A 19162-nucleotide genomic window follows, 5' to 3' on the forward strand; every position below is an offset into this window, starting at 1 on the left:
TGAAGCTGTTCTTTCATTCTGTTGTTTAGAAGTCACATGCCTCCACAAGACTGTAAACTTATGAGGAGTGTTTTTGTTTATCTTTCATTTGTTCAAACAGCATATATTTATTGTGCAGCTCTTTCATGCTGGGCACTGTGCTAGGTACGTAGGGTATAGTTTTTCACAAGATAGACAGTCCCTGTCCTCATAGAGCTTTCGCCTCCCTTAGCATCTTATACATACACGGCTTTGTTTTGATGTGGACATTAGGTTAACAGAAATCACTAAATTAACACCATTTAAAATAGCATTAAAACATTTCAGGTTCCAGTGTATCCAATAAATATTTGTCTATTATTAGGCTAGACTGAGTAATACTGACATCAGTGGAGTTTAGACTTAAGACTATATTTAGAAAAGTTAAAAGATGTTACTGTTCTTTCTGAAAGAGAATATCTCATTACAGTTTTTCTTTAGGAATTAAAAAAGTTTGATGCATAATTTGCAAAGTACTGGCAAAGGAAAAGAACAACTATTTGTATCTCATGATTGCTCTCTTTAGAACATGTAAGAGGCAGCAGCAGCAACTGCCACAGGTGAAAACAATTACTGTCCTGGGCCTGAATAGAGAAAATCTTGTTGCTTTCCATTGAGTTGGCTTTCTTTACAGGTGTCATACACAAGAAGAATAAGACTTTAATAGGAGTTTTAATAGCTTTGGAATTAGGAAACTTAAGAACCTCTGTACAGAGCTGAGGAGCTGCGGGTGGAATTTGCCTGGAGCATTGTTAAATTTTGTGACTTGTGTTCTCTGAGGATTCTTTTGCCCAACTTCTCTTGTTTGTGGAGGGCAGAACCACCCTAATTTGAAATTGGAGAAGGCTCTGTCCGCCCAGATAGCCTCCATCTCCTGAAGAGTTCATGCATGGCAGTGAACTAGAGTAGACACTCACTGTAGGATTTTGAGTTTGGAGTTTTGATTTGCCTAATTTCGTATTGTATCCTGTATTTTCCAGTAGAAAAATGAAAATCTTGGGTTTTCCTAATGTAGAACCAATTCACTTTACCAAAGACTGACATATTTTTTCACACAGGGACAACTGAGTCACACTGTATGTAAGGCTTTCTGCTGGAAAGACCAAACATACTCTGGCATCAATTTTATTGAGATAAAGCATAAATACTATTAGTTCATGTTAATATGTTTTTTAAAGCAAAGGAACAATAGACTATCAGTTTGGTGCTTCTATTTTTTCTATTCCAAATAGAACAAGTTATTTCCAATTTGCATCTTAAACTCCCCATTATTTTTTATGCTTGCCCTACAGCTGAGTAAAGACTTTTTTTGGGATTTGTGATAATTCTCTTGGCTTGGACTTTGAAGCATGACTTGGCCTTAGAGACTGTTTATGGTCATTCATACACGTTTGTTCCTTCAAAATTTAACTAGGCTTGTGAGAGTCAATTTTGTGCATTTCAACATTAAGTTCTATTTACTGTGATTTATGGGATGAGAAATTGGGTTACATGGCTTCCTAACATCCCACTAAGTATGTATGGCTTTTGATTTTAAGTGATTTACATTATTCTTTTCCAAGTGGAACTGTCATACTGCATTAACAATTTCTTTCAGAATTCCACTAATAAATCACAGATTTTCACTGCTAGTATTCCATTGCTTATTCCTCAATGACACCCCTTTCTAGTTGGTTTTGCAAGCTCGTGGAGTATTTAAAAACAAATTCTCAGAATGCCCTTAGAACATTCGGTTCAGACTAGATGACTTGGAACTATAACGCTTTCAGAGTTCTTCCGCCACTCCCGCCAATACCAAATGTAGCTTCCTTTAGTGTCTTTTCGGGTTTTCCAGGGCTCCCCTGGCCTCGGGCTGGGAGAGCGGAAAGAGCTCATCGGTTAGTTTGAAGGCAGGCAGGCTGTAGAGGCAGCTTTTCCCAGACTCTCCCAGCTCCGGTTTTTCATGCATACCAGCAGAGCCGCTTTTTTCCTACAGTGATTGAAACCATCTGGACTGCAGGGGCGTCACGTGTGTATGAGAAAATGACATAAAGTTTCAGACCCTCTTGTGTTTTGCTCCAGACCCAGACAATTCTTGGTCGGATGGTCGGAGGTGAGGGCCGGTCCAGTTTGAGGACCAACTCCTCATCCTGTTCTCCACTCCCACCTTCCCATCCCCAGCGCCCTCCCTCCCCCGCTTTGAGCACCCTCAGCGCGGTTTTCTAGTTCCCTCAAGAGCCTCCGAGCACACCCCTCCACCCGGCTCCAGCAGCCCACCCTCCCTGTCTCGGGTGGAGGCACACCTCCTCCACGCCCCCCTCCACTCAAATCTGTGCTCCCTCCCTTCTCTCTTGCTACAGCCCGGCCGCAGCCCCGGGCGCGGATGCCCGCCCGACTACCGCCCTCTCTCCCGGAGCGGCTCCTCCTCCGGGCCGCGCGGCTGCAGGCCAGCCCCCATCCTTGCGAGCACCCAGCCCGGCTGGGGGGCTCAGAGGTAAGTGTGTCCCGGCCGCCGCCCAGGCTTTCCCTGCCCGTCTTCCCGCCAGGAGGTTGCTTGCTGGCCTCAATGCCCTTGCTCCAGGCCGGGTGGCGGGCAGCAGGGGCGCCGGTTCCGGCTCTGCCGCGCCCTGCCTTGCGGTTGCAGTCTGAGCGCTTTCCCACTATTCACCACTCAGAGGCCCCGGAGGTGTTCCAGTTCGGTGAGTGTTAGTGATCCCGGGACTCTGAAGGCGCAGAGGAGCAGGGTTGGTGGGGGCTGCCCTCCGGGCGGTCCTGGCAAGCCTTGCTTCCCGGCTCCGCCGGGGCGCGCAGTTGGGGGTGGGGAACATGGAGCCGAGGGTCTGGGGAAGCGCAGAGCTGGTGTGCGAGGAGGAGCCCGAGGTCTGGGCGGTCCTGGTAGGGGGCTCTGAGCGAGCCCCAGGATGCGCCAGAGCTGCTCGGCAGCTCCTACCTGCAGCTCTGGTAGTTTGTGTGCAGGCTTCTTCCAGCGCGCGCGCACACACACACACACACACACACACACACACACACACGGAACTCAAACAAAGGAAAATTAATTTTGCTATCACTTTATGATCACCTTTACTTTTTTTTTTTTTGCTGTTCTTTTGGAGTGCACCAAGTATTGAAAGTGTATTTTTGAGTGACCCAAGACTAAAGGAACACACTTCAGCCAACGTTTGTGCTACCTGATTAAAGAATTTAGTAGTTTGTAGAATTTAAGAGACTGAACGTTTTCAAGTGTTTCTAAAGAAATTATTGCATTTTTCCTGTGGTCTTTATGAGAATGTGGTTTACAATTGAACCTGAGTGAAACAGCTTCACTAAGAGAATTTCGCTTAATGCTGCCTCAGTCCACCTCTTGCTTTATCCTGATGCGGTTGTTTCTCCTGTTTGGACGGCAGGGTCTTGGGCCTGGTGAAGGGGTCATTATTCTGTCTACAGGGCTGTTTTGAGCTGGTGCTTATGTGCACGTTCCTCAGTTGGCCATCTTAGGATAGGGCCACCAAGTTAAAACCCAAGTAACTGTATTACTGTTTTGTTTTTTTTGTTTTTTTCCTCCCAGGTAATATTTTCAGAAGGTGAATCCCTTCATTGATGAGGTTTTTCAGAAATAGGGGTTTCTTAGGGAAACCCCTTAGAAATAGTCTAGTTTCATAAATAGTCTAGTTTCAGAAAGCTAATCAAAGATAGAGACCAGATTGCTCATAGTCTGTCTCCTATGGTAAATTAGGGACAGCACAAAGCAAGAGCTAAAAAGAACCTATTGAATGCCTGGAGTGAATTAAAGCTTCTTGGACTCTGCCTGCTTGGCTGAGGGTTCCCTTGTGACTACATAAACTAAGGCTTCATTTTCATTTACCCAATAAATATTACCCTTGGAAAAATTCCCCAAGATACGTGGGAGATTTTCTCAAGCGTATATGGAAAGTAGTATTATCCCCTAATTGGGCCAGAAGAGCTCCCATCATTGGTAGACAACCCCAAGGCAACTGTTTCTTCAAAGTATTTTTTATCGACCACTTAAATTGTTATTGGCTTGATGATTGATTAAAAACTTTGCTTTTGGGTTTGTGGACTGGTTGGGGAAAGAGGAGCAACACATAGAGAAGAGCGAAAAGTTTAGACCCATTGGCCTAAAATATAAGAATCTCAGAGGAAAAAATGATTATGAGCGAGGGTAACTTTATAGAAAAGATTTCAGTTAGGCGTTGAAGCAAAGCATGGTTCTGAAATCAGTGGAAAGTTGCTGGGGAGAATTTTCAAGAGAGAAGAGAGTAGACCTTTTAGATTGGAGCTAGGGAGAGAAGTGGTGCTTACTAAGCATCATCTCCTCTGTGCCATATGCCATGTTCTCTCTTCCATCCTCTAGGGCTATGGCGTAGGTATTGCTCTTCTTGTTTTAAAGAGAAGTGACCACACAGATAAGTAACCTGTTCAGGATCACACAAGTGGTAAGCGTTGGAGTTGGAATTCCTGCTCCCTGTGGCCTGACTCTAAAGCTTGTCCTTCCCCAGGGACAGTGGCAGGTTCAGCTGAAGCAGACTGGTCAGCTTGAATCCTGGCTCAGGAGCTGGAACTTCATCCTATTACTCTGTCTGGCTTTTAAAGATTTTTGAGAAAGGAAATGATGGGTAAAGCAGTGTTTTTAGAAGATTATTATGACATCTGTGTATAGGAATGTAACATGCTTATCTTAGGTAACCTGCAAGATGTAGTTCTTAATTGGCAGCCTGAAGACAGTGAGTGTGGTCAGGATATCTCGGTGTGTAAATTCCTGCCCCGTTCCCCCTACCCTTTGATGGCTTCGTTCGCTGGGTGAGAACCGATTGCACAGACCACAGGGCTGCCAGGGATCAGAGAAGCGCTGGATCCGAGCAGGTGAGCGTTGACATGGAATGTGTGTGTGGCGCACCACGACTGCTGGATTGTCCTTTATGTTCCCCATGTGGTTCACAATGCTTTGGTGAAAAGGTTTTTCTTTCCTGGCTTCCCTGGGGTATAGATCAATGTGTAATTTGTTTAAGAGCCTAAGTGGCAAAGTTGAACCCCCAATCTAGGGCCGCTGCCCTAAAATGTTGTTTAAAGTTCAGATGCCCTTTCCCCTCAACATTTCCTTGCTTCTTAAAAATGCCAAAATTTAAAACTTGGCACCAGCAAGGTGAAAATGAATTGAAATTACCTTTCTTATTAATAAGACCAGTTAAGAAAAAAAGGTAGATTTATTTCACTTTTTTGTTATGGAGCGGCAATAGGTTGCATTTGGGCAGTTACTGTGTAGGAATTTAGAAGGGATTGGAAAGCCAGGATTTTGAGATGTGCAAAGCTCTTTCTACCCTGCCAAATTTCCTACCAGTTAATTGTGTTGTTCACTTGTCCAGCTCGGGAGCTTGCAGGGTCATCTACTATCCAAGTTTAGAGCCAGGCCCTTTGATTCTCTGCAGATAATGGGCACAGGAAGGGCAGCAGTGGGTGGAGCCATTTTGCTAGAATTGTCTCCCACTTTGAATGCAATCTCGATTTCTTACTCTTCCTTGTCAACCTCTAGGCCTTTCCTCTGAAAGTGTCAGTGCTCTGAAGACTTGGTTCTTAGGCCAAGGGAGATCAGGTAACAGGTGATGAGACAGAAAAGGGCAGCTGAGAGACAAATCACTTGTCAACTGGAGAAGTTTTGTTTTATTAATAAACTCATGTTAGAATCAACCATGTTTTTTTGTAAAATAAAAAGATGCAAAATGGGCTTCCCTGGTAGCTCAGGGGTGAAGAATCTACCTGCAAATGTAGGAGACACCGGTTCAATCCTTGATCCGGGAAGATCCCATGTGCCACAGAGCAACTAAGCCTGTGCATCACAACTGCTGAGCCTGTGCTCTAGAGTTCGGGGGTCACAACTACTGAGCCCACTCGCCGCAACTGCTAAAGGCGACACTCACTAGAGCCTGTACTCCACAAGAGAGGCCACCACAATGAGAGGCCTGTGTATTGCAACTAGAGAGTAGTCCCTGCTCACTGTGACTACAGAAAAGCCTTTGCAGCACTGAAGACCCAGTACAGCAAAAATAAATTAAAAAAAAAAAAAAAGATGCAAAACTGAAGTTTCATCTCAGTTCTCCAAATTCATTTTTACCTTTAAGAGCCTCTAACTGGAGAGCTTGCCCTATTGAATGAGGCTTTGGTATGTGAAATTCTCACCAGCAGCTCTAAATGTGTCAGGATGTGACTCAGTTTGGGTTTGGACTTCCGAGGAATGTGCCCTCTTGAAGTAGGGAATTTAGAGTCCAAAGATATGGGGTAAGGTTCCCGCTTTGCCATTTATTCAGAAGTGTCTGGAATTCAATGTTGCTTAGCTCGGTGTATCTATTTCTTCTAGATCAGAGTAATCTCCCAGGATGAACCCATAGTTCATGCCCTGATTAGTCCTTGGCTCCTTCTCCCATTTCGTATCTTGTATCACTTGAAAACCATGTTTTATCTGTGGCCTGTGGTTATAGACGAGAAAGGAAAACAATCTAGGATTTTCCTCCAGAGAATGGCAGATCTTTTGGTATGGATTTCTGTGAGAATGCTCTTGAGGTTAGTTTTGAAAGTTGGGGGTCTCAAAAAGAGACTTTGGCAGTACTCTTGTTTAAATGTCAGAGATGTTTTGGTTGCATTTTTGGCCCATTGCTCACACAGTTGTTAGTGTTTTTATATTTGGTAAGCATCTATCATTTTTATAATTTATTAAAGGAATGATTTACATTTTCCAAGATAGCTAAAAGCTTAGAAAAAGAGGACTAGAATATCCTTTTGATACTCATATGTAATCTCCTAGAATAGTAGAACCATTTGACTATTTTAACCCACTTCAACTCCACCTCCAATTATCCTTAAATCTCCACCTCCAAATATTCTTAAATCTTTTTCAAGAGATTTGCTCTTTCTCAAGAGACTTCACAATCTCTCCAGGAAATGTTTCCTCCTGAGCTTTCCAGACTGATGATCACAGATTATCTCTTTGTTTAGCCTGAGCTTTTTTTTTCTCTTAGTGTTTCTTGTTTTTGCTCTTTTCTCATGCCTCTTAATGCACAGTTGTTCACAGAGTGGGCAGATTGTCTTTCTTGGACCCTAATGTCAGCTACCAGAAATGTAGATTGCTCCTTCTGTACCCATCTTTTCATTCCCTTTCTCTGGCTAAACAAGCTGAGCTGCTTTCTAGACCTGTGTTTATACGTGTTGTTCTGTGTGTTGTTTTATGCAGGAAGTCAGTATCAGATATGTTGGCAATTAGAGCTTTCAGATTGAAGGATGCTTTTTGGAAATAAAATGTACTTTTTTCCTCCCTTATCAGCATGAGTGGTTGTGGAACATGTGTAAACACTGGAGAGGATCTTTAAAAAAAAAATTATCACCAAAAGAATTTTACCCAAGTCTTTTAAGGACTTAAAAAGAATCCAGCCTTTGTAAGATTGTACTAAGAGTAACAGACTAACTCAATTAAGGCCTTTCTAGAAGTGTGGGAATCATTTGTTCAAACCAGAATCTAGGACCCCTGAGTAAATATGATAGAAATAATCTGCTTAACCCTTTATAACAGCATAAGAAAGAAAACCTCTTTTAATGGGCCTCTTGAGATAAAGGGCCATAGTGATGAGAGCATGCTGAGAGTCCTGGTTGTCAGTGTTGTGAAAACTGCTTTGAGTGGGCCAGTGTCACTGTTGGTGACTTTCTGTCTTCCTTTGATGTGAATTTGGGATCTTGGGTGTTAATTTGAATATAGTTTGAAGTTTGAATGTAGAATATTTGTGGATTTTTTACCCCCTCTCCCTATTCTTTCCTTTTTGAAGGCTAGATTGGAGTAGATATAGCTTTTAATGAAGCAGTCAGTGTCTTAGGACATTTTGTCAGACACTAGTCTTTAAGGAAGCATTATTCATCCACTCTGGTGTTCAACATTACTGAATATCTGCTATGGACATAGCACATTGCCAGTGCTTTCAAACATCTCTTTGGTCTCTTATTTCTTTTCTTCAGTAAACATGCTTGATACAAGGTGTTTGATGAATTGAGAAGTGGGTAGAGTAAAGAAGTTAGATGGGAAGTATTTTTGGATAACCCTGGTTGGAGTATTGCTATGGGGAAGTGGCTGTTTGTACATCACTTCAGGTTCTGATCTGATCTAGATGCTGAGATTACTCCTGATAAAGAGTTTCAACATGTGAGCATATATTTTCTAGTAAGTGAACAGGGTTCAGTCAGTTATTTTTGCTGCTAGTCATGTTAGGTTACGTTTAGAGTTGCCGGGAGCTCCGCTTAAATGTAGTAGCTCCTGTATTAGAAGGTACCCAGTGGGTCAGTAGTAAGGATTGCCTGGAGAAGTTTTCCTAAAAGTCTGGTCTTGGCACTTGAGCCAGGGATGGATGCTAGGTGCTTAGACCCAAGGGGCTTCTACACAACCAGAATGATCCTAACACTGGGATCCAAAGGGAATAGAAGCTCCTCTGAAATTTTATACCACTGTAGGAGGGGGAATCAAAGCTTTTTGCTTCTCAGTAGATGTTAGAATCTATACACACAGACCTCAGGATGGAAAAAACCAGCTTACAAATGACTATATAGTGCTATATAGGTTTAGGAAGAGGATGGAAAAACAGGATTTAAGGTCAAAATGTTCATTTGAGTCTTTAATGTCCAATTTATCAGAGATAAACCACTGTGAGGGTTTTGTTTTGCTGTATTTTTTTTTTCTACATCTGTGTTTTGACAGGTCACTGCCTTGAATTAGAATAGGATTTAGGACCAGAGTGTTTATACAGAAAGTGATAGCAGAGTCATGGGAGATGAACAGAGCCCACTTTATATCTTATTTCAGGTGGACCATTTTTCAAACCGCCATAAGCAGCTCAGCAGTCCAAATTAGTTAGCAGTAGCTTTGCTGAAAGGTATTGGTAAAATAACATCTAGCAGCCTTTTGTCTGTTCCAGGTTTAGATATGACTGAGAAAGCCAATTTGGGAGCAATTTCATGTGCTCAGCTCTTCCCACATTCAAGTTGCCTACGTGGTTCCCATATCCTTGTCAGTGGTACTGGTCCCTGGGGGGCCACGGGCAGATCTCAGGATCTGAGGCTCAGACGTGGTTGAAGCCACATCAACAGCTGGTCCTAGTGGGTCAGCCTTATTTTCTGTGGTTATCATCAGGGCTGAGAGTGTGGGGAGGAAGGTGGGTGGGACAGGGAAGACAAACAGAAGGGCATGTAGTTCTGTGGAAACTAAGCAAAGCAATAAACTCTTAGGACTTCTTTTCCCCCTCATTGACTTGTACTTTTGTTCTGTTGGAAACTCTTGTCACTTGAGGTCATTCTGTAAATACTCATAGTCACTAGCTGAAGGCACTGTGACGCCTACACAGTGGTGGGAGGAGCCCTCGTAGATGGTTCTCTGGATGTGTGTTTCCATTTTCTTTCCCACTTTTTCACCTAAGTTTTGATGCTTTTTTTTTGGTTTGTTTTGTTTTTAAGGAATAAAATTTGGCTTCAAATGTCCAGGTTTTTTTTTTTTTTTTTTTTTTTTAGCTTATGTAGACTAGGGGCTAGGGGCCAGAGTGTGATATGTTGCCAGATAGAAGAGGCTTTTACACCTAGACAAATCTCCAGGAAAGAAGAGACAGAGAAGTTTCCACATAGAGTACAAGGATTGGAAGTCAGAAGGGAAAATGGCCTGGCAGGTGCTTTGGCCATTGTGACTGTTGCAGCTAAGGTGGGCCTGATGGTTGGATGATGGGGTAGTGCTAAAGATGTCATATAATCCACATCATTCCTTGAAGATTGTTTTTTTCCTTAAGAGAAAGTATAGTATGTTGACTTTAAAATTTTTAGTTTATGTGATGTGTCCACAAACAAGTTTCCAACACCCTGGTATGTGTCTGATTCTATGCCAGGCATGGTAGTGGGTATACAATTATGTGAAAAAACAAAAACAAAAACAAACAGAAACCAAACCAGTCCTGAACTTAGAACGTATAACTGTTGCCTGAAGATCTCTATAAAGTATTAAGTTATCAAGCTTTAAATCGTGAGTCACAAACAGAGGTTTGTGCCTGGATGAGGCTTAGGACATGCAGGATTATGGAAAAGCCTCGGGTTGAATGGAGGCCTTTGGAGATGTTGGAGAGCCCCAGGGGTCACTCCAGCCCCCTTTTCTTCTTTATCTGCCCTTTCCCCAGGTGATCCCGTGGCTGTAAAGCACTGGCGTTCGTGGAATGCTTACTTTGTGCCAAACTCTGTTCCAAGGGCTTTGCATTCATTAGTGTAAGCTTCAGATAGCTTTGTGATGCAGGTACTGTCATCCTCACTTGAAGGTGTGGAAACTGAGGTCAGAGAGATGAACTTCCTTGAGATCACACAGTTCATAAACTGAAGAGTCAAGATGTGAGCTTAGTTGGAGACTGGATGCCAAGCCCTTAACTGGTTCTGTTTAACCTTCTAATTGGTCCTGAATTCCTCTACCCCGTCCCTTCTCCACATAGCAACCTACCTGTTGTGTTTGTCCCCTGCTTTAGCCTTCATAAAGAATCCTGTGCATTACACTCAGAATTCACGTTTACTACCAAGTCCTTATGTGCTCTAGCCCCCAGCCCTCCCACCTGCTCTCTGCCTTCCTCTCCGTGTCTCTGTCTCAGAGCCTTTGCCCTGCAGCTGAGGTGCTCTTCGTGAATACTGCCAGTTTGTACTCTCACTTCATTCAGGTGTTGGCTTAAACGCACCACCTCTGGGAGACTTTCCCTGACCATCCGAAATAAGCTACTCTTAGTCAGTCTTTAATCTGTGCTTTGTTTTTATTCCTAAAATTGCATTATGTATTTGGGTGTTTTTCCTGTCTGCTTTTACAAAAATAAACAAATGCCATGAGGTTAGGGAGTTGGTCCATCTGTTTACTGGTATCTTTACTTTTCAAAACAGGACATGGAAAGTTTTCTATAAATATTTGTTAAATGAATAAATGGTGTCATATGCATTTGATGTGCATGTTTAACATAACTTTACTTGGATAAAAAGCGAAGCAGAAAGGGGTATACAGGTGATATACACAGGTCTGGATCTTACTTGGGAAACCTGGCGTGCTGGTCCATAGGGTCACAAAGGGTTGGACACGACTGAGTGACTGAACTGACTGGGTCTTACTTGGCTTTATATATATTGCCAAAGATTTGCCGTAATATCTGGCCAAGAAAATACTCAGAAAATCTTAGCTGAATGAATGCACTGTTTGATTTGTTTTGAATTCCAGACATAGGAGTTCAGTGAAGGGAGAGAGTAGTGTGGTCTGGAGTGCTTAGAAAGAATCCATGGAGGACTTACAGACTTTTGAAGAAGAGATGGGTTTGGTTGGTCATATAGGAATCATAGAGTAATTTTTCTTAAACTAGGAGGATTGTTAAGATGATCTGGTTCAATCTTTCTGTTTACAGATAGGGAAACCGAGCCTAGAGAGGCAAAGGACATGTCCAAAGGTACACAGCTAGTAAATGTTTGGAATCCAGATATTTTGATTGTTAGGTCAATTCTCTTTCCTTTACACAGTGATTTTGGCTTGTGTGGGATAGAAATTTGGATGGAAATTAGGCCTAATTGAATCAGCAGGTTTGTACGAGAGATCCATGGGAGATATGATGAGCTGAATAAGGTGAAGACCAGATCCTGGAGGATCTTGAATGTTATCTCGAAGACTTTAAATTCAGAATGACAGGGAGGCATATGAAATGCTTTAAGTCTTGTTCTGTCTTTTCTCTCCAATGAAGGTGATGTAGGTATGTAGGTATGGAGAATAGATTGGAGTTGAGGAAGGAAGTGGAACCTTGAGGAATTTGGAGGCCCTTGTGACAGTTCAGGTGTTAGTTTAGTTAGGGGCCTAGTTGTATTTCAGTTTGCTTTTAGAAATTTGTGGGGGTTTTGAAGATGACATGCAGTTCTTTGGTAAGATGCCTGTACCCAGAATTCTTAGAGAGAGCTTGGGAGTAAAAAGCCTGGAGAACTAGCCTTTTACCTTAATTCTGTATATGGTTCTAAATGACATTTTGGTATCTAAGTGATGATTCCTCTTCAGGCAGCTGAGCCTGAGAAGTAGAGGTAGAAGATAACACTATATTAGTGTGAAATAGTGATGGAGAGAGGGGAAGGACAGTGAATGGGATCAGCTTCCAAGGGAGGGCCTGGACATCTCTGTTGGAGAAGCTATGTTGTGGCTAGGGAGTCAGGCCTCCAGGGACTGCAGCCTCACACTGTCGTTTTAGGACTCAAGAGGCCAATGGAAGTAAGATCTGCCTGCTGGACCCACAAATGCTTTGGGTGGATGGGTTGTGCTAAAGCCTGGGCCCATACATGTATCCACATAAATTTTCAATTAAGGGCTGATGAGAATAGATTGATACAGTCCTTACCAGGCCAGTGAATTGGCACAGGGTACGATACTTTAAAAGTTTTTTCCATCCTCAGGAGTCTTTTTCCATCTCTAAGGAAAAACTTTAAAAGTCAGCAAGAAAGTGAGAACACAGACTTTCAAATAATATCTCATACTGGATCTGAGAGTTTGGGTTGCAGAAAAAAATCTGATCCTAGAGTATTCAACAAGTACTTACTAAGCAGGACCTGTTAAATACCAGATGCTATGCTAAGTGTTGGAGCTTTAATCTTTTGATCATATTGCATCAAATGTTGTTGATACAGAATATTAACATTTGGTCCTATTTTACATTAAGTTCTTTAAGCCCCATGGGAACTCTCCAGGCAAGAATACTGGAGTGGGTTGCCATGCCCACCTCCAGGGGATCTTCCCAGCCCAGGGATCAAACCCAGTTCTCCTGCATTGCGGGTGGATTCTTTACCGTCTGAGCCACCAGGGAAGCCCCCAAATTTATGTAGCTCTGTCCATAAGCCCTCAGTTAGTTCAGACTACTCACTTAAGCTTGCATTCACTTGTTAAATGTGTACTGTGTAATAGGCAATATACTGAATGCTGAGGCAGTTTTGGAGAAAAATAAGAACCGGTAAGGGTCCTCAACTGGTTGACTGGAGTTTGTTGGGTAGATCTGGCAGCTTCCAGTTTGCTGGGATTGCTGGCCAAGAGGAGAATGCTCTCAGCAGTAGTGTACCCCCTTCACCCCACTGGGCCCTCCCCTCTCTCCCTGACCTCTGTCCCTGGCTGGACTTTAAATTTCAGAGAAATGAAAATTAGCTTCTTTGCATTAAGTGTGGGAAGTTCCATTCGGGGCAGCACTTCCTGATGAAACCCTCTAAGTTTGAAGTCTTTGCAGAAGAACTGCTCCTGCTTGTGTAAGCCCAGAGAAGAGCGTTCTCCACAGGGGCTGTTTTCCTTCTTCTGAAAGTTCCTCTGCTTGCAGTGTGGACACAGGGCACATGGCGTGTGCTGCTTCTCGGGCTCTTTACTTCTGCCTGCTTCCATGGCTCTTTGGGGATGCTGAGAGGGGCATGGTGTGTTGTTTTCTGAGAACGAATGACAAAAATGAGAGGGAGGCAATCATGCTAATTTTTCCCATCGTTTGGAAAAAGCAGCTGCTCAAAACAAAAGAAGACAGATGTAGAAGAGGAGTGTTTTTTTTTTGTTTTTTAAGAGGAGTGTTTTATTGAGCCCTTGGATTGCTATCCGGAGTGAGGTTGTTTTCCCCTCTTTTTCTTGGGATCTGGAGCCAGCTTGTATACTGTCTGAGGTTTGCTCTGCTTTCTTCTTGTCTGTGGACTTCTTTAATAGAAAACTAAAAAATGTGAAATTACCTTCAACTTTAAATTGGTTCTTTAAAAAATGTAATGTGTACATTGTAGTATACTGTAAAAAATTAAGTTTCACTTTCCCAACACCCAGAGATCACCACTATTCATATCTCTGTGCACCCTCTTCTAGATCTTTCTCTATGCATATCTATGTACATATTTGTATTCTTTGCTTTTTACCAAAGCAAGATCATACTAGACATACTATAATTCATTGTTTTATTTTTTTTATTATCTCCACTTTTCATGTTCAGTGAATTTGTATTTTAACTAACACCCAGTCCATGTTTCAGATCCCCCTGTTGACCCCCAAGTATCCTATCATTTTTTTCCATACTGACATTGAACCTGTAACCTCACACTGTATCTGGTTGTTATGTCCTTTAAGCTTCTTTTAATCTAACCAAGTCAGTCCTTTTGTATATTATCTTGTTGAAGAATTATCCTTAAGAGGTTCCTGACTGTGTGACTTGTGTGTTGCTAAGAGGCTTGCACATATCTTGTTTAATTCTTGTGACAACACTAAGAAGCATGTTTTATTATTCTTTGTTTTTGCATACTCTCTTCCTGTGAGATCTCAGCTATTCCCCAGGGATTCGACTATTTCCTTTACGTCAGAGACTATATCACCTATATCTCAGTGGTCACCTTAGGAGCCTGAACTCTTGAGCCAGATGGTCTGGGTTCATTTCATTTTTCTACTGCTTATTATATCTGGTCCTGGACAAGTCATTTAACTTCTTCATGCCTCAGTTTCCTCATCTGTAAAATGGGGTACTAATAGTGCCTACCTCATAAGGTTTTTGTGAAGTTAGATGAGTTAATATATGTAAAATATTCAGAACTACTTGACATATAGTTAGTGTATATAAGTATTGCTTTTGGACAGTTGGGTGACCCACAAGCACCTCAGACGTTATGTTTTGAGAAATGGAGTATTTCCTACCATATCAGTAAATAAGAATGTCACAGTCATCAGTGATTGCAGCCCTCCAAAGTGAGCTGGTAAGCCCTAAGGGCACTCAGGAGGGAGAAGAATACCTGAGATTTAGCAGCCATTCCCTATGGTGAGCCCTTGGTGAAAAACACAGGATTCTGGCCCAGGATAGCTGAAATACATATGAAAGGAATGATTTCAGTGAGCCCAGACTCTTGTATCCTCCCATACAAAGAAAAGTACTGAGTTCCTTAACTTGGGATTTCTGGTTTTCTTTAATTAACAATAATCTTTTGATGTTCAGACTATCTTCACTGTGTTGCAAAACTTCTGTCAAACCTAGCTCCCCCCTCACTTCCTCAGAGGAGTTCTGTCAGGGTTACTTGAAATGCTGTCTCCCAGGCTCTAAAGTCCTAAAAATTCCCACCAAATAAAACTGTTACTCTCAACTTTAAGGTTGTGACTGTTTTTTTTTTTTTTTTTTTTTAAATTATTTTAATGAGCATGTGACGCTGTTAAGAAATAACCACAGAATTCTTCAAAACTTGTACACATCCACGAGTGTGTGCTCAGGTGCTAAGTTGTGTTCGACTCTTTTGCAACCCCATGGACTGTAGCCCACCATGCTTCTCTGTCCGTGGGATTTTCCAGGCAAGAATACTGGAGTGGGTTGCCATTTCCTTCTCCAGTGACTGTTTTTTAAGCTGACATTCCAATACTTATCTCCGGAAAGCTGCACTTTGTTCTCCGGTTTTCACCAGCTCCTTCACAGAGTTGTCTCTGATTTCTCCTCTCTCAATAATCACACTCATAAAGTCTTGTCAGTCCATTTCCCAAAAGTCCTCCTTGCTGCCTCCAGTCCATTTAAGGTCTTCACCATCTTTTTCCTGGAATGCAGTTTTAATGTCTCAGAATGCCTGCCCTTGGATGTTCTTCAGTCAATCTCCCAACCTGCTCCCAGAGTGAGCTTTCTGAAATACAGGTCAATTACCATACTTTCTTGCTAAAAACTCTTCCTTTTTCCTGAGAAATAACATACAGTAAAGTGCACAATGAATTTTAAGCCAGCTTTTTCACTCTCCTCTTTTACCCTCATCAAGAGGCCCTTTAGTTCCTCTTCACTTTCTGCCATTAGGGTGGTATCCTCTGCATATCTGAGGTTGTTGATATTTCTCCTGGCAATCTTGATTCCAGCTTGTGATTCATCCAGCCCAGCATTTCACATGATGTACTCTGCATAAATGTTAAATTAACAGGGTGACATGGCTTGCTCCTTGGAAGTAAAGCTATGACAAACTTAGTATATTAAAAAGTGGGGACATCACTTGGCCGACAGAAGCCTTTATAGTCAAGTTATGGTTTTTACAGTCTTGTACAGATTGGACCATAAAGAAGGCTGAGAGCCGAAGAATTTATACTTTCAAATTGTGGTGCTGGAGAAGACTCTTGAGAATCGTTGGACAGCAAAGAGATCAAACCAGTCAATCCTAAAGGAAATCATTTGGAAAGACATTGGAAGGACTTATGCTGAAGCTGAAGCTGCATTAATTTGGCCACCTGATGTGAAGAGCAGACTCACTGGAAAGGCCTTGATGCTGGGAAAGATTGAAGGCAAAAGAAGAGGGTGGCAGAGATGAGATGGTTAGGTAGCATTACTGACTCAATGGACATGAATTTGAGCAAACTCCAGGAGATAGTCAAGGACAGGCGTTCTATAGTCCATGGGGTCGCAAAGAGCCAGACACAACTTAGTGAGCGAACAACAACAACAAAAAGTGCACAAATATTAAGTGTGTAGCTTAATGATCTTTAACATTTGTGTTTGCCCAAGTAACTTCTACTCAGATCAAGAACATTTTCAGGGAAGGTTGCTTTCTGTATCTTCCCAGGGAGTATCTGCATCCTTAGCCCTTCTGCTACCATTAAAAAAAAATCTTTTCTTAATCTTCATATAAGTGAATCACAAATGTTCTTTATTGAATCTTCTTTGACAGGATAATTCCAAACTCATTTAATGTGACATTGAAAAATCTTTGTCATTTGGCTTTTACTTCAGGTCCTCCTCCACACATGGCCTCCCCTTCCTGCCATGCTGAAATGGCCTGTGGTTTGCCAACACAGGCTCTTGTTGCCTTTCATTTTTGCACTTGATATTCTCTTGGTCTTCTGACTTCATTCCCGGGCAAATTCAGTTCTTACAAATGTAGAGATCCTTATTTACAGTTTCCTAGGGTAGTAAAATGAGGCCCACCCAGGGTCTATTCCTCATACAAGATTTGTACCTTAGTAGCATGGGCAGACCGAGATTAGTGCTGGGGTCCAAGGGGTCTTTTCCCCTCTTGCGAGGAAGTTCATTCACCTCCTTGGTTGAAGCCTTCAGCTTGTCACTTGAAAGGGTGACTCCAATTTTGGAATTAAAATTTGAGATCCTTGGGCCAATAAACAATTTTTTTTTTCTGGTTTGTGATTTGTTTATATGAAAAGCTTTTACAGATTTTTGCAAATTAGGTCAAACAACACATTTACACAATAACCCTTGTTATAAAGAATTCAACTGTGTAAAATTCTATGGTCCTGGAAAAAGTAGCATGTAAGCTCACTCTTCTGGCACATCTGGTACTGGGAATTCTTTTGCTTTCATGATGACAGGGTTTCTATTAATAGGGATCAAAATAGTACTATGAAATGAAACTGTATGTAGTTTTAAAAAAATTGATTACAGTTTTTTGTTGCTTGTTTGGAGCATTTGTTCAGCAAAGTGCTGTACTAGAGTCCTGATTCAGTTTTTGCTTAGAACAGATTGAACAAACTCCAAAAGGGTTGATTCGACCTTGTACAAAACACGAGGCCGTGAGATGAGTGGTTTTTCCACATTTTAATATTTTCCTGGATGACACTGAATCCCTTGCCCTTAGAGAACCCTGAGCCAGCTAATAATTCTTCTGAGCTCTTGAGAAGGAGAAGTGGGAGATTTATACCATTAAATAGGTGCCCAGACCTTTCCAAAAGAGCCTGGAAAGGAATTGTGGAAGAGATGGAATGTAACTAGCAAGGCAAGATAGGGAAAGCCTCGTGACTTTTGAGTTCTTGTGGGAAATGACTGGACTTGTCTTCATTATTTCCAATTCTCTGTTTTCAAAAAAGTCTCTGAAAAGCCTTGCTCTCGGGGGATATTAAGAGGGAATGCTTCAAGGAAGAACTGAGTCAGTGCGAAGACCTACTCTGTGCCAGTCACTACTTGGTACTTTCATAAATTCTGCTAATTGTCCCAAAGACAAGGAAATGATGATGCAGAGAAGTCAAGGAACTTTCCCAGGGTCCCAAATTTGAACCCAGGTTCATTCGATTCCAAAGCCCTTTCCACTACACTGTGATGCTTCTTTGTGCTGAAATCATGGAAAATGACCAATCTTCTGGACTGAATTAGGGAACTCATGGTATCCAGCTAACTGTTCTGAAAAACTCTGAGTATGTTTTATTTGGAGGTATTTGGGAAGAGGAGTAATGCTGGTAAGGGGAGATGTATTGAAGGGGAAGATACTAGGAGTTCTTCAGACTGTCTCTGTTTCATGTGATCTTATGCCGTGCTGTGTGGCATCTCGTCCTTGGTGTTTGGAAAGAAAAGGCTGCTGAATTCATTTGCAACCAGTTATCTTTGTGGAGGGAAATGGGAAAAGACTAGCATACTATAGCTTATTGAACTTCATAAAACATGTTTTTTGTTTTGTTTTCATGAGGCCAACATAGAATTCCTAGATTTTAAGATTTTTCCCAGGAAAGGAGGCCAAAAATAAACAAAGCCCTCAAGCCTATCATCATCACGCCATATAAGAAAGGACATTTGAAATCCGGAATAATAAATAAATTAAAAAAACAATAAAATAGGATAATAAAACAGCTCTTTGTAAGAAAGCATCTTATAATAGTTTGTTAGATTTAAACTATTTTGAGGGCTTTTCAGGTGACGCTAGTGGTAAAGAACCCACCTGCCATTGCCAGAGACGTAAGAGACTTGATTCCATCCCTGGGTCAGGAAGATCCTCTGGAGAAGAGCATGGCAACCCACTCCAGTGTTCTTGCCTGGAGAATCCCATGCACAGAGGAGCCTGGCGGGCTACAGTCCATGGGGTTGCACAGAGTCAGACACAACTGAAGCAACTTAGCACCTACACAAACTATTTTGAATCAAGAAAAAAATGACAACATAAACTTTATTGATGTGTTTGTCAGTTTGGAAAGTTTTATTTGATAGTACAACCTCAAGAGAAGCTTGACGGTCCAGCTTGTTTCACACTTTATCACAGCTACAGTTGATAGTGCATTTCAGCAGGCTTGTTGATGAAAACAGCATCAACTGTCAATGGAATATTGAATATGGAATATTCTGGTAAATGGAGAGAAGGGGGTAAGTCATTAGGCTTTTAATCCTGTGGCCAGGCCAAGGAGAAGCAGAAGTCATAGCTC

General features: G+C 42.0%; 1 protein-coding gene across 4 annotated transcripts in view; it reads left to right on the forward strand.

Annotated features, from left to right (window-relative positions):
• The first annotated feature begins 1986 nt into the window (after positions 1 to 1986).
• DENND2B (DENN domain containing 2B) overlaps positions 1987 to 19162 on the forward strand; it is a 163708-nt gene continuing 146532 nt past the window's right edge. For 2 of the 4 annotated variants that reach the window (XM_043482312.1, XM_043482315.1), the window contains exons 1-2: positions 1987 to 2110; positions 2358 to 2491. The gene's annotated coding sequence lies outside the window, so the exon portion shown is untranslated. Of the gene's footprint in view, positions 2111 to 2261; positions 2492 to 2515; positions 2697 to 19162 lie in introns of those variants that run through there. The other 2 variants (XM_043482318.1, XM_043482314.1) reach the window with 2 other exon arrangements.

Source organism: Cervus canadensis, chromosome 11 (genome assembly GCF_019320065.1).
Source record: "Cervus canadensis isolate Bull #8, Minnesota chromosome 11, ASM1932006v1, whole genome shotgun sequence".
NCBI classification, from domain to species: Eukaryota; Metazoa; Chordata; class Mammalia; order Artiodactyla; family Cervidae; genus Cervus; species Cervus canadensis.